Source organism: Babylonia areolata, chromosome 25 (assembly GCF_041734735.1).
Source record: "Babylonia areolata isolate BAREFJ2019XMU chromosome 25, ASM4173473v1, whole genome shotgun sequence".
NCBI classification, from domain to species: domain Eukaryota; kingdom Metazoa; phylum Mollusca; class Gastropoda; order Neogastropoda; family Buccinidae; genus Babylonia; species Babylonia areolata.
In genome coordinates, this window is record NC_134900.1 from 39,476,479 (window position 1) to 39,490,157 (window position 13,679).

A 13,679-nucleotide genomic window follows, 5' to 3' on the forward strand; every position below is an offset into this window, starting at 1 on the left:
ACTCACTGCATGAACGGGGAACAAGAGGAGGGGACGAGAGAAAGAGTGGTCATCGTGGTTCATGTTTTTTTTTTCATGCCAAGTGCCTTGAGCCCTGAAGAGAAGTTCCTGGTCTGTTGTGTTGGGCAGGAAGTCAGCATTCTCTGTCTGTAGTGTTGGGCAGGAAGTCTAGTGTTGGGCAGGAAGTCAGCATTGTTTGTAGTGTGGGGCAGGAAGTCAGCATTGTCTGTCTGTAGTGTTGGGCAGGAAGTCAGCATTGTCTGTCTGTAGTGTTGGGCAGGAAGTCAGCATTGTCTGTAGTGTGGGGCAGGAAGTCAGCATTGTCTGTAGTGTGGGGCAGGAAGTCAGCATTGTCTGTAGTGTTGGGCAGGAAGTCAGCATTGTCTGTAGTGTTGGGCAGGAAGTCAGCATTGTCTGTCTGTAGTGTTGGGCAGGAAGTCAGCATTGTCTGTAGTGTTGGGCAGGAAGTCAGCATTGTCTGTAGTGTTGGGCAGGAAGTCAGCATTGTCTGTCTGTAGTGTTGGGCAGGAAGTCAGCATTGTCTGTAGTGTTGGGCAGGAAGTCAGCATTGTCTGTAGTGTTGGGCAGGAAGTCAGCATTGTCTGTAGTGTGGGGCAGGAAGTCAGCATTGTCTGTCTGTAGTGTTGGGCAGGAAGTCAGCATTGTCTGTCTGTAGTGTTGGGCAGGAAGTCAGCATTGTCTGTCTGTAGTGATGGGCAGGAAGTCAGCATTGTCTGTAGTGTGGGGCAGGAAGTCAGCATTGTCTGTAGTGTTGGGCAGGAAGTCAGCATTGTCTGTCTGTAGTGTTGGGCAGGAAGTCAGCATTGTCTGTAGTGTGGGGCAGGAAGTCAGCATTCTCTGTCTGTAGTGTTGGGCAGGAAGTCAGCATTGTCTGTCTGTAGTGTTGGGCAGGAAGTCAGCATTGTCTGTCTGTAGTGATGGGCAGGAAGTCAGCATTGTCTGTAGTGTGGGGCAGGAAGTCAGCATTGTCTGTAGTGTTGGGCAGGAAGTCAGCATTGTCTGTCTGTAGTGTTGGGCAGGAAGTCAGCATTGTCTGTAGTGTTGGGCAGGAAGTCAGCATTGTCTGTCTGTAGTGTTGGGCAGGAAGTCAGCATTGTCTGTCTGTAGTGTTGGGCAGGAAGTCAGCATTGTCTGTAGTGTTGGGCAGGAAGTCAGCATTGTCTGTCTGTAGTGTTGGGCAGGAAGTCAGCATTGTCTGTAGTGTGGGGCAGGAAGTCAGCATTGTCTGTAGTGTTGGCAGGAAGTCAGCATTGTCTGTCTGTAGTGTTGGGCAGGAAGTCAGCATTGTCTGTAGTGATGGGCAGGAAGTCAGCATTGTCTGTAGTGTGGGGCAGGAAGTCAGCATTGTCTGTAGTGTTGGGCAGGAAGTCAGCATTGTCTGTAGTGTGGGGCAGTAAGTCAGCATTGTCTGTCTGTAGTGTTGGGCAGGAAGTCAGCATTGTCTGTAGTGTTGGGCAGGAAGTCAGCATTGTCTGTAGTGTTGGGCAGGAAGTCAGCATTGTCTGTAGTGTGGGGCAGGAAGTCAGCATTGTCTGTAGTGTTGGGCAGGAAGTCAGCATTGTCTGTAGTGTGGGGCAGGAAGTCAGCATTGTCTGTAGTGTTGGGCAGGAAGTCAGCATTGTCTGTAGTGTTGGGCAGGAAGTCAGCATTGTCTGTAGTGTGGGGCAGGAAGTCAGCATTGTCTGTAGTGTTGGGCAGGAAGTCAGCATTGTCTGTAGTGTTGGGCAGGAAGTCAGCATTGTCTGTAGTGTTGGGCAGGAAGTCAGCATTGTCTGTCTGTAGTGTTGGGCAGGAAGTCAGCATTGTCTGTAGTGTTGGGCAGGAAGTCAGCATTGTCTGTAGTGATGGGCAGGAAGTCAGCATTGTCTGTCTGTAGTGTTGGGCAGGAAGTCAGCATTGTCTGTAGTGTGGGGCAGGAAGTCAGCATTGTCTGTAGTGTTGGGCAGGAAGTCAGCATTGTCTGTCTGTAGTGTTGGGCAGGAAGTCAGCATTGTCTGTAGTGTTGGGCAGGAAGTCAGCATTGTCTGTAGTGTGGGGCAGGAAGTCAGCATTGTCTGTAGTGTTGGGCAGGAAGTCAGCATTGTCTGTCTGTAGTGTTGGGCAGGAAGTCAGCATTGTCTGTCTGTAGTGTTGGGCAGGAAGTCAGCATTGTCTGTAGTGTTGGGCAGGAAGTCAGCATTGTCTGTAGTGTTGGGCAGGAAGTCAGCATTGTCTGTAGTGTGGGGCAGGAAGTCAGCATTGTCTGTAGTGTGGGGCAGGAAGTCAGCATTGTCTGTCTGTAGTGTTGGGCAGGAAGTCAGCATTGTCTGTAGTGTGGGGCAGGAAGTCAGCATTGTCTGTAGTGTGGGGCAGGAAGTCAGCATTGTCTGTCTGTAGTGTTGGGCAGGAAGTCAGCATTGTCTGTAGTGTTGGGCAGGAAGTCAGCATTGTCTGTCTGTAGTGTTGGGCAGGAAGTCAGCATTGTCTGTAGTGTTGGGCAGGAAGTCAGCATTGTCTGTAGTGTTGGGCAGGAAGTCAGCATTGTCTGTAGTGTGGGGCAGGAAGTCAGCATTGTCTGTAGTGTTGGGCAGGAAGTCAGCATTGTCTGTAGTGTTGGGCAGGAAGTCAGCATTGTCTGTAGTGTGGGGCAGGAAGTCAGCATTGTCTGTAGTGTTGGGCAGGAAGTCAGCATTGTCTGTAGTGTGGGGCAGGAAGTCAGCATTGTCTGTAGTGTGGGGCAGGAAGTCAGCATTGTCTGTCTGTAGTGTTGGGCAGGAAGTCAGCATTGTCTGTAGTGTGGGGCAGGAAGTCAGCATTGTCTGTAGTGTTGGGCAGGAAGTCAGCATTGTCTGTAGTGTGGGGCAGGAAGTCAGCATTGTCTGTCTGTAGTGTTGGGCAGGAAGTCAGCATTGTCTGTAGTGTGGGGCAGGAAGTCAGCATTGTCTGTAGTGTTGGGCAGGAAGTCAGCATTGTCTGTAGTGTTGGGCAGGAAGTCAGCATTGTCTGTAGTGTGGGGCAGGAAGTCAGCATTGTCTGTAGTGTGGGGCAGGAAGTCAGCATTGTCTGTAGTGTTGGGCAGGAAGTCAGCATTGTCTGTAGTGTTGGGCAGGAAGTCAGCATTGTCTGTAGTGTTGGGCAGGAAGTCAGCATTGTCTGTAGTGTGGGGCAGGAAGTCAGCATTGTCTGTCTGTAGTGATGGGCAGGAAGTCAGCATTGTCTGTAGTGTGGGGCAGGAAGTCAGCATTGTCTGTAGTGTTGGGCAGGAAGTCAGCATTGTCTGTAGTGTTGGGCAGGAAGTCAGCATTGTCTGTAGTGTGGGGCAGGAAGTCAGCATTCTGTCTGTAGTGTTGGGCAGGAAGTCAGCATTCTGTCTGTAGTGTTGGGCAGGAAGTCAGCATTGTCTGTCTGTAGTGTTGGGCAGGAAGTCAGCATTGTCTGTAGTGTGGGGCAGGAAGTCAGCATTGTCTGTAGTGTTGGGCAGGAAGTCAGCATTGTCTGTCTGTAGTGTTGGGCAGGAAGTCAGCATTGTCTGTAGTGTTGGGCAGGAAGTCAGCATTGTCTGTAGTGTTGGGCAGGAAGTCAGCATTGTCTGTAGTGTTGGGCAGGAAGTCAGCATTGTCTGTAGTGTTGGGCAGGAAGTCAGCATTGTCTGTAGTGTTGGGCAGGAAGTCAGCATTGTCTGTAGTGTTGGGCAGGAAGTCAGCATTGTCTGTAGTGTTGGGCAGGAAGTCAGCATTGTCTGTCTGTAGTGTTGGGCAGGAAGTCAGCATTGTCTGTCTGTAGTGTTGGGCAGGAAGTCAGCATTGTCTGTAGTGTTGGGCAGGAAGTCAGCATTGTCTGCAGTGCAGAACATTCACACAGCGAGATCCATGCAAGTTATCTCCAGTCCAAACACAACTTCATGTCAGTGGTTGCTGAACATTTCAACACACCTCACCAAGATCCAAACACTATTTTCACACAGGTTTTACCCATGACTGGCACAAACCATCATTTCCAAACGTCCACCCACATCCATGCTCTGCATACAAACCAACACAAGTTATCTTTTCCACACAACATTTATTTCAAAATCCTTCTCACAAACACTGTTTCCTGGCTTGACTGTTCACTGAGAGCTGATGACACAAAACCATCCCACTGTTCAAGTCATGTTCTCGTGTTACAAAGGACACGATGGACTGATTCCATCAGGACTAAAATAGTACACCCCTTCCCATGTGAAGTAAAAGGTACAACTCCTGAACTCTTGTCCTGCTTCCTATTCACCCTTTATCAACACACCAGTCTGGCTCTGTTAGAGACAAAAAAAAAGAAAAAGAAAAAAAAAAGTTTAGAGCTGAACAGAACAGCAACCTTGTCTTTGTAACAGTAAGAAATGCTTTCAACCCCTTGGCGTCACACGTCAACAGGTGTGTCCCAACTCCAGAAACGATGTCAATATCTGTCCACCCCCCTCACCTCACCCAGGAACAACATAAACCAGTGCAAAACAACCTACGCAAGGTACAACTTATGTCTAAACTTGCTTTGAAATATCAAACACCTGGCATTAAAATGGTTAATTTCTGGCATTTCTATGGTTTAATGTGTTTACAGATAACATAGTTTTATATATATATGCAAGAGAAGTACCAACCACCACTTCCAAAAGCTAAGCTAAGAAAGGAGTAAAGAAATGAAACCACCTCCCTTAATACATTGAACAGTGCAGTAATTTCATTTCCTCCAGCATGCATTCAATCTGCTACCACAAATGTCTTCATCATTTTGCTAGGTAGACTTCACAGCTCATGAACTAATTCCCCCACTGTTGTTTCTTAGTTGTGTTGCATGTAACTCCTCCACAAGATGCATGGGAACCTGTCATTCCTAACTGACATCATCATCTGATAAAGAAATCTACAATGTGTAATGATATTAATTTTCATATATGATCACATCCCACTACCATAACAGATAACTGTTGAAACAAGCACGCTCAGAACAAAGCCAGTTAAAGAAAAATTCAAATGAACACACCAGAAAAAATGAAGACAATACAGTCATTACTGTTAAAATTCTGCAAAACTCAGTTATTTTAGGGCAGTTCAAGCCAAGTTCAGACAATCCTTTAAACCAAACTTCACAGTTACATACAGGCAATAGAAACAGATGACAACAGAAAGAAACCAATTCCTACTTGCTGAGGACTGCCAAGAGTCTCTCTGTTTCTCCTGCCCTGTTCCTTCAGCAGGTCAGGGTCTTCCTTCAAGTCAAGAACCAAACATACTCTCTACCAAGACAAAAGGAAAAAACACTGAACTTGACATGTCAAACGTCAGTTTTAATGTCCTTCACATACATGAAATGTCAGTTTTAATGTCCCTCACACAATGAACTTGACATATAAAACATCAGTTTTAATGCCCCTCACATACTGAACTTGACGCATGAAATGTCAGTTTTAATATCCCTCACATACTGAACTTGAAATGTCCTAATCTTCCCTCCCTCACGCAATTAACTGACATGTGAAACAACTTTTTTTTGTACCCTTGTACATTAAACTTACATCTGAAACATCAATTGTAACTTCTACAATCATCAATAAAACATGCCCACAATAAGCCAAGTGTACAATTTAACAAGTGTCTGAGGCGCCTGAGCCCTCCAATCTAGATACAAGAGAACCACACCACTGTTAGAATACAGACTGATACTTTGTACTTTGTCAAGTTAGAAGGGGAATTAACCGCTTGGTGCACCACCACAAACACAGAGAACTGTTCACTGTGTGGTTATCAAGGAAGAAGAGCTGTCCCACACACCCTCCCCTGGCAACCTGCACTGCCCAACACTTTCAGCACAGCACCGTCAGCATTCCAGCTCTTCTTCTGGTAACCAAGACAGCAGGAAATCATTTCTTCTGGCAAATAACTTGTTTTCCTTTCCCCATTCTTTTATTATATTGAATAATATGAACACCAAAATTATTTTACTCACACATTTATATTTATACACACAAGCACAAGGCAAAAAGTACTACTGCCTTTGTTTTATCAATCAAGAAAAATACAAACTGTCCTGTGTGCTTTACAGAAAGAAATGTGAAACCCATGTTTCTAGTTTCTCCTCACCCGAAAAGCAACACAGGAAAATGTTTCCTCATCTCCAATTTTGTTTTTCTTTTCCCACCTCCTCTGTTTACCCTTCTCTCATCTTTCTCCACCTTGCTCATGAAATAAAACAAACAGGATATCTAGTTTGTACTACATACACAAAAAAAGACAATGTAAAGTAGGAAGAAAAAATACACAACAGTATACCAGAGATAGTGGAAAAAAAAAAAAAAGTGCTTGTACGTTACATTGCACAATCAATCCAGGGTGGCTATCCACAGCAGTGGACAACCAGATGAATGTTTAGAACCGTTCAGTCCTACGTCAATTTGCCTTGGTTGCTTTTGTCCAGCTGACCACCACACACGGTCATAGCAGTAAAGATCAATCAAAAAGTGTTACAGATGTAACAGTAAAGATCAATGAACTCAATGTCCCAGTCCTAACGGCAAAGATCAAAGGACTGTGTTACAAGCTGACTGATCACTCTGCCAATCCCACCCACTGCCGGCTTGTCTCAGTTTGTATTCTGCGTAGGTTGTCTTGCTGGGTGTACACTTTAACACACCATCCACAGAACAGACCTACTATGTTACACTGTGGTGGTGTATGGTCAACACTCCTGTGTTTAACACATCATCCACAGAACAGACCTACTATGTTACACTGTGGTGGTGTACGGTCAACACTCCTGTGTTAACGCATCATCCACAGAACAGACCTACTATGTTACACTGTGGTGGTGTACGGTCAACACTCCTGTGTTAACGCATCATCCACAGAACAGACCTACTATGTTACACTGTGGTGGTGTACGGTCAACACTGTGTTTAACGCATCATCCACAGAACAGACCTACTATGTTACACTGTGGTGGTGTACGGTCAACACTGTGTTTAACACATCATCCACAGAACAGACCTACTATGTTACACTGTGGTGGTGTACGGTCAACACTCCTGTGTTAACGCATCATCCACAGAACAGACCTACTATGTTACACTGTGGTGGTGTACGGTCAACACTCCTGTGTTTAACACACCATCCACAGAACAGACCTACTATGTTACACTGTGGTGGTGTACGGTCAACACTGTGTTTAACGCATCATCCACAGAACAGACCTACTATGTTACACTGTGGTGGTGTACGGTCAACACTGTGTTTAACGCATCATCCACAGAACAGACCTACTATGTTACACTGTGGTGGTGTACGGTCAACACTCCTGTGTTAACGCATCATCCACAGAACAGACCTACTATGTTACACTGTGGTGGTGTACGGTCAACACTGTGTTTAACGCATCATCCACAGAACAGACCTACTATGTTACACTGTGGTGGTGTATGGTCAACACTCCTGTGTTTAACACATCATCCACAGAACAGACCTACTATGTTACACTGTGGTGGTGTACGGTCAACACTCCTGTGTTAACGCATCATCCACAGAACAGACCTACTATGTTACACTGTGGTGGTGTACGGTCAACACTGTGTTTAACGCATCATCCACAGAACAGACCTACTATGTTACACTGTGGTGGTGTACGGTCAACACTCCTGTGTTAACGCATCATCCACAGAACAGACCTACTATGTTACACTGTGGTGGTGTACGGTCAACACTGTGTTTAACACATCATCCACAGAACAGACCTACTATGTTACACTGTGGTGGTGTACGGTCAACACTCCTGTGTTTAACACATCATCCACAGAACAGACCTACTATGTTACACTGTGGTGGTGTACGGTCAACACTGTGTTTAACGCATCATCCACAGAACAGACCTACTATGTTACACTGTGGTGGTGTACGGTCAACACTCCTGTGTTTAACACATCATCCACAGAACAGACCTACTATGTTACACTGTGGTGGTGTATGGTCAACACTCCTGTGTTAACGCATCATCCACAGAACAGACCTACTATGTTACACTGTGGTGGTGTACGGTCAACACTCCTGTGTTAACGCATCATCCACAGAACAGACCTACTATGTTACACTGTGGTGGTGTACGGTCAACACTGTGTTTAACGCATCAACCACAGAACAGACCTACTATGTTACACTGTGGTGGTGTACAGTCAACACTGTGTTTAACGCATCATCCACAGAACAGACCTACTATGTTGCACGTGGTGGTGTATAGTCCGACTCCTGTGTTTAATGCATCATCCACAGAACAGACCTACTATGTTACACTGTGGTGGTGTACGGTCAACACTGTGTTTAACGCATCAACCACAGAACAGACCTACTATGTTGCACGTGGTGGTGTATAGTCCGACTCCTGTGTTTAATGCATCATCCACAGAACAGACCTACTATGTTACACCGTTGTGGTGTACGGTCAGACTGTTTCTGTCCTGTGCTGTGCTGTTTTGGATGGCCCAGTTGACGCCACCTCTTCTGGGCTCCTTGCAACATGTCTGTGTTGTGTAGAAATTGGTCTATCCATGGGAGGTAGGAATCATCACTCCTATTGAACAGGTGTGTTCTAACAACACTTCCTGCGGTATATCTGGGGTCACCTGACCTACCTACTTCAACATTCCCCAATAAGCTAGCTCACGAGAAAGTCCAGAAAAGCACAGTCCTGTAGTTCTTTGTGTGTTCCTCCAGTCAATCCTTGCCATTTGAAGAGGGGGTGGTGGTGGGGGGGGGGGATTCAAAGTTAAGTCAGTTTTCCTGTGCATCTACCATTTCCACACTGTCTTTGTGTCAAACAGTGGTGAACAACTATAGCTCCAGGTCATCACAAGTTTTCCTGTGTCCTGCAGCAAAACCTTCCCCTTTCACACCTGTCTACAAAGTGTTTCAGGGGATACCTGCTATCAGGAACTATGTGCCCAGTTTGATTCCAGAACTGTAGAACATGAGACAATTCTGTGCCCAGGTCCCAGAAGGTCATTTCATTCTGTGTTTCGGGTCATCCAAGGTTCACGTCACGTAAATAATTCATATCCATAAACAGCATGTAAAAACGATATTCCACAGCAACAATCATTCAAAAAATGAAAAGAAAACGGAACATGGAAGTAGATCAGCCTTAATACCACTGCAGAAGGAACCAAAAAAAATATCACACGTACAACACAGCCATGAAATGGAAGTGTAACCTACCCTTCAACCCAACAACAGTCCAAGATAGCAACTAAAAACAAAGACAAAAAGGTTTTTAAAAACAAAAACTCAATTTAAAAAAAAATCCAAAATAACATATAAAAACAAAAAGACAAAACAGTCTCAAATAACACCCATACAAAAAAAAAAAAAAAGGACAAAACAGTCCCCAATATCACCTGTAAAAACAAAACAAAGACAAAACAGTCCCAAATAACACCTGTAAAAACAAAACAAAGACAAAACAGTCCCAAATAACACCTATAAAAACAAAACAAAGACAAAACAGTCCCAAATAACACCTATAAAAACAAAACAAAGACAAAACAGTCCCAAATAACACCTGTAAAAACAAAACAAAGACAAAACAGTCCCAAATAACACCTATAAAAACAAAACAAAGACAAAACAGTCCCAAATAACACCTATAAAAACAAAACAAAGACAAAACAGTCCCCAATAACACCTATAAAAACAAAACAAAGACAAAACAGTCCCCAATAACACCTGTAAAAACAAAACAAAACAAAGACAAAACAGTCCCCAATAACACCTATAAAAACAAAACAAAGACAAAACAGTCCCCAATAACACCTGTAAAAACAAAACAAAGACAAAACAGTCCCCAATAACACCTGTAAAAACAAAACAAAGACAAAACAGTCCCCAATAACACCTGTAAAAACAAAACAAAGACAAAACAGTCCCAAATAACACCTATAAAAACAAAACAAAGACAAAACAGTCCCAAATAACACCTATAAAAACAAAACAAAGACAAAACAGTCCCCAATAACACCTATAAAAACAAAACAAAGACAAAACAGTCCCAAATAACACCTATAAAAACAAAACAAAGACAAAACAGTCCCAAATAACAGCTGTAAAAACAAAACAAAGACAAAACAGTCCCCAATAACACCTGTAAAAACAAAACAAAGACAAAACAGTCCCAAATAACACCTGTAAAAACAAAACAAAGACAAAACAGTCCCAAATAACACCTATAAAAACAAAACAAAGACAAAACAGTCCCAAATAACACCTATAAAAACAAAACAAAGACAAAACAGTCCCAAATAACACCTATAAAAACAAAACAAAGACAAAACAGTCCCAAATAACAGCTGTAAAAACAAAACAAAGACAAAACAGTCCCCAATATCACCTATAAAAACAAAACAAAGACAAAACAGTCCCAAATAACACCTATAAAAACAAAACAAAGACAAAACAGTCCCAAATAACAGCTGTAAAAACAAAACAAAGACAAAACAGTCCCCAATAACACCTGTAAAAACAAAACAAAGACAAAACAGTCCCAAATAACACCTGTAAAAACAAAACAAAGACAAAACAGTCCCCAATAACACCTATAAAAACAAAACAAAGACAAAACAGTCCCAAATAACACCTGTAAAAACAAAACAAAGACAAAACAGTCCCCAATATCACCTATAAAAACAAAACAAAGACAAAACAGTCCCAAATAACACCTGTAAAAACAAAACAAAGACAAAACAGTCCCAAATAACACCTATAAAAACAAAACAAAGACAAAACAGTCCCAAATAACAGCTGTAAAAACAAAACAAAGACAAAACAGTCCCAAATAACACCTATAAAAACAAAACAAAGACAAAACAGTCCCAAATAACACCTATAAAAACAAAACAAAGACAAAACAGTCCCAAATAACACCTATAAAAACAAAACAAAGACAAAACAGTCCCAAATAACACCTGTAAAAACAAAACAAAGACAAAACAGTCCCCAATAACACCTGTAAAAACAAAACAAAGACAAAACAGTCCCAAATAACACCTATAAAAACAAAACAAAGACAAAACAGTCCCAAATAACACCTATAAAAACAAAACAAAGACAAAACAGTCCCAAATAACACCTATAAAAACAAAACAAAGACAAAACAGTCCCAAATAACACCTATAAAAACAAAACAAAGACAAAACAGTCCAAGACCTTAATAAACCAAGACAGATGCCATGCCCCATCAGCCACTTCCTCTGCCCATTTGTTGCTTACTGCCCACATCACCACACAGGGCCCTATCACTGCCCATTTGTTGCTTACTGCCCAGATCACCACACAGGGCCCTCCCTATCACTGCCCATTTGTTGCTTACTGCCCACATCACCACAGGGCCCTATCACTTGTTTTTTAAACAAACCTGAACACATTTCACCAGAGGATTAAAAAACCCCAAATAAACCCACTAACTTGAACATGATCATGGAAAACACACATAAGTACATATAAAAAACAGACAAAAGTAGACATAACTGGCATATAAAACAAAATGCACTTCACATGCACACCCTTGGTGCAAAACGAAAACTGAGCAAACTGCCCCGAAAAGGGGCAACAAGTATTCAAGGCTTTCTCTCACACACCTGGAGGTGACTGGACCAGCATGGCATAAGACAGGAAAGGAAGGGACAACAGAAACAAACAGCCACAAACTAAGAGCCAAAGAAACGAGGACATTTCTCACACAAAATTCCCACTAGGTGACGAGACTGACTTTACTGAAAGAGCCCCTGGCATCCCCACTGGGCAGTTGTGAGGGGGTGGGGGGTGGTGGGCACAACACATTCCAATCCTCTGACCCAAGTCTTGGCACCGACGGGGCACATGGTGGTTGGGGGGTGCGGTGGGGGAAATCCATTCCATTTCTTGTCAGTCCAAAACTCCAATCCTCTGACAAACGCTGTGCACCAACATGGGCACAGGACACCAATGGCCAACTGTTCATCAGTCTGAGCACGACCTACGCACTTTACACAGTACCATCTACATTTCAGGATCATCAGGAAACAGGCTTAGATTTACTCCAACCCATGACAGTTCAGGCTGATATACATGTGAATATGTGACATCTTCATTCACAAATGTAAATTAGAAACATGGAATGAGCCCTATTTTGGCGAGAATAATGGACACATTGTAATTTCCTGGACGATATTTGTTTTGAGGCAATGTCAGAATTCATCCAAAATGACACGATACTCATCATTTAAGCATACTGGCATGCACACAATACTTGGTCAACACTGGTAAAAACAATGTGAAATGTAGACAAACTGTACACTTCACTTTAAAATGGCCACAATAAAAACATCAATGGTATGGTGACAGTCCAACACTCATGATGGCTTTCTGGAGCATTACTGCTGACACAGGGTGCACCCACTGGCACCACAGACATCACAGGTGTACTGTGCACCTGTCTTCAAGTCAACAGTCACTACTTCCTAAAGAAACAAGCAAAAAAGGACAGTCTCTAAAAAGTTAATTTTAAAAAACACAACAAATCACTGACATTATGTGTTTAAAAAAAGATGACAACAAAAAGTAAAGCACCTTATAGTACTGAGCTAGATTTTTTTTTTTTTTAACATTAAATAAAACAGAAATATATCAAACTAAAATCTGTCAACAAAAGTGGCTCAACAAAAGAACCAAAAAGAAAAGAAAACAGAATGAACATATCTGCATACAAACAAGCTACACGTTTTGTTCTTGTCCTTAAGTGTCCAGCTGTCAGCTATGAAATGCCCATCATGTCTGTCATCTGTCCCGTCATGTCTGTTGTCAGTCCTGTCATGTCTACCATCAGTCGCATCATGTCTACCATCATCTACCACACCATCTGACCATTCCTTCCATCACCACTGCTGTCTTCACACACACACCATCAGCCATCAAAGAACAATACTCACATTCACTGGCAACCTGCAAAACCTCTTCCCTTTACGTATCAGTCAGAAAGAGACTAAAACCAGTTTTTAACACACTTACTCCTGATCCTGAAACAGACAAGGTCTACCACTCTGGCCTGTGATATCAGCACTTCCCATCAGCCTGTACAGACGCCTGATCCTGAAACAGACAGGGTCTACCACTCTGGCCTGTGATATCAGCACTTCCCATCAGCCTGTACAGACACCTGATCCTGAAACAGACAGGGTCTACCACTCTGGCCTGTGATATCAGCACTTCCCATCAGCCTGTACAGACAAGAACCAATGCTACAGGTCGACATATCCAGGAACTTCATTTGCGCCTCTCAAAGACCCTTGTGCAACAAAGTCGTGGGGGACACAGGACACAGCACTACATGTCTTGGTCAGGCCATCAGACAGTCCTCTCACACAGCATGTCTTGGTCAGGCCATCAGACAGTCCTCTCAAAACACAGCACTACATGTCTTGGTCAGGCCATCAGACAGTCCTCTCACACAGCATGTCTTGGTCAGGCCATCAGACAGTCCTCTCAAAACACAGCACTACATGTCTTGGTCAGGCCATCAGACAGTCCTCTCAAAACACAGCATGTCTTGGTCAGGCCATCAGACAGTCCTCTCACACAGCATGTCTTGGTCAGGCCATCAGACAGTCCTCTCAAAACACAGCACTACAT

General features: G+C 43.4%; 1 long non-coding RNA gene across 1 annotated transcript; it reads right to left on the bottom strand.

The window, feature by feature from the left end:
• Positions 1 to 4,042: 4,042 nt before the first annotated feature.
• LOC143299940 (uncharacterized) lies at positions 4,043 to 9,665 on the bottom strand. Its single transcript, XR_013057583.1, has 2 exons — positions 7,160 to 9,665; positions 4,043 to 7,090 (listed from the first exon to the last, which is right to left on the bottom strand). It is a non-coding gene; the product is annotated as an uncharacterized LOC143299940 (long non-coding RNA).
• Between the last annotated feature and the right edge of the window lie 4,014 nt (positions 9,666 to 13,679).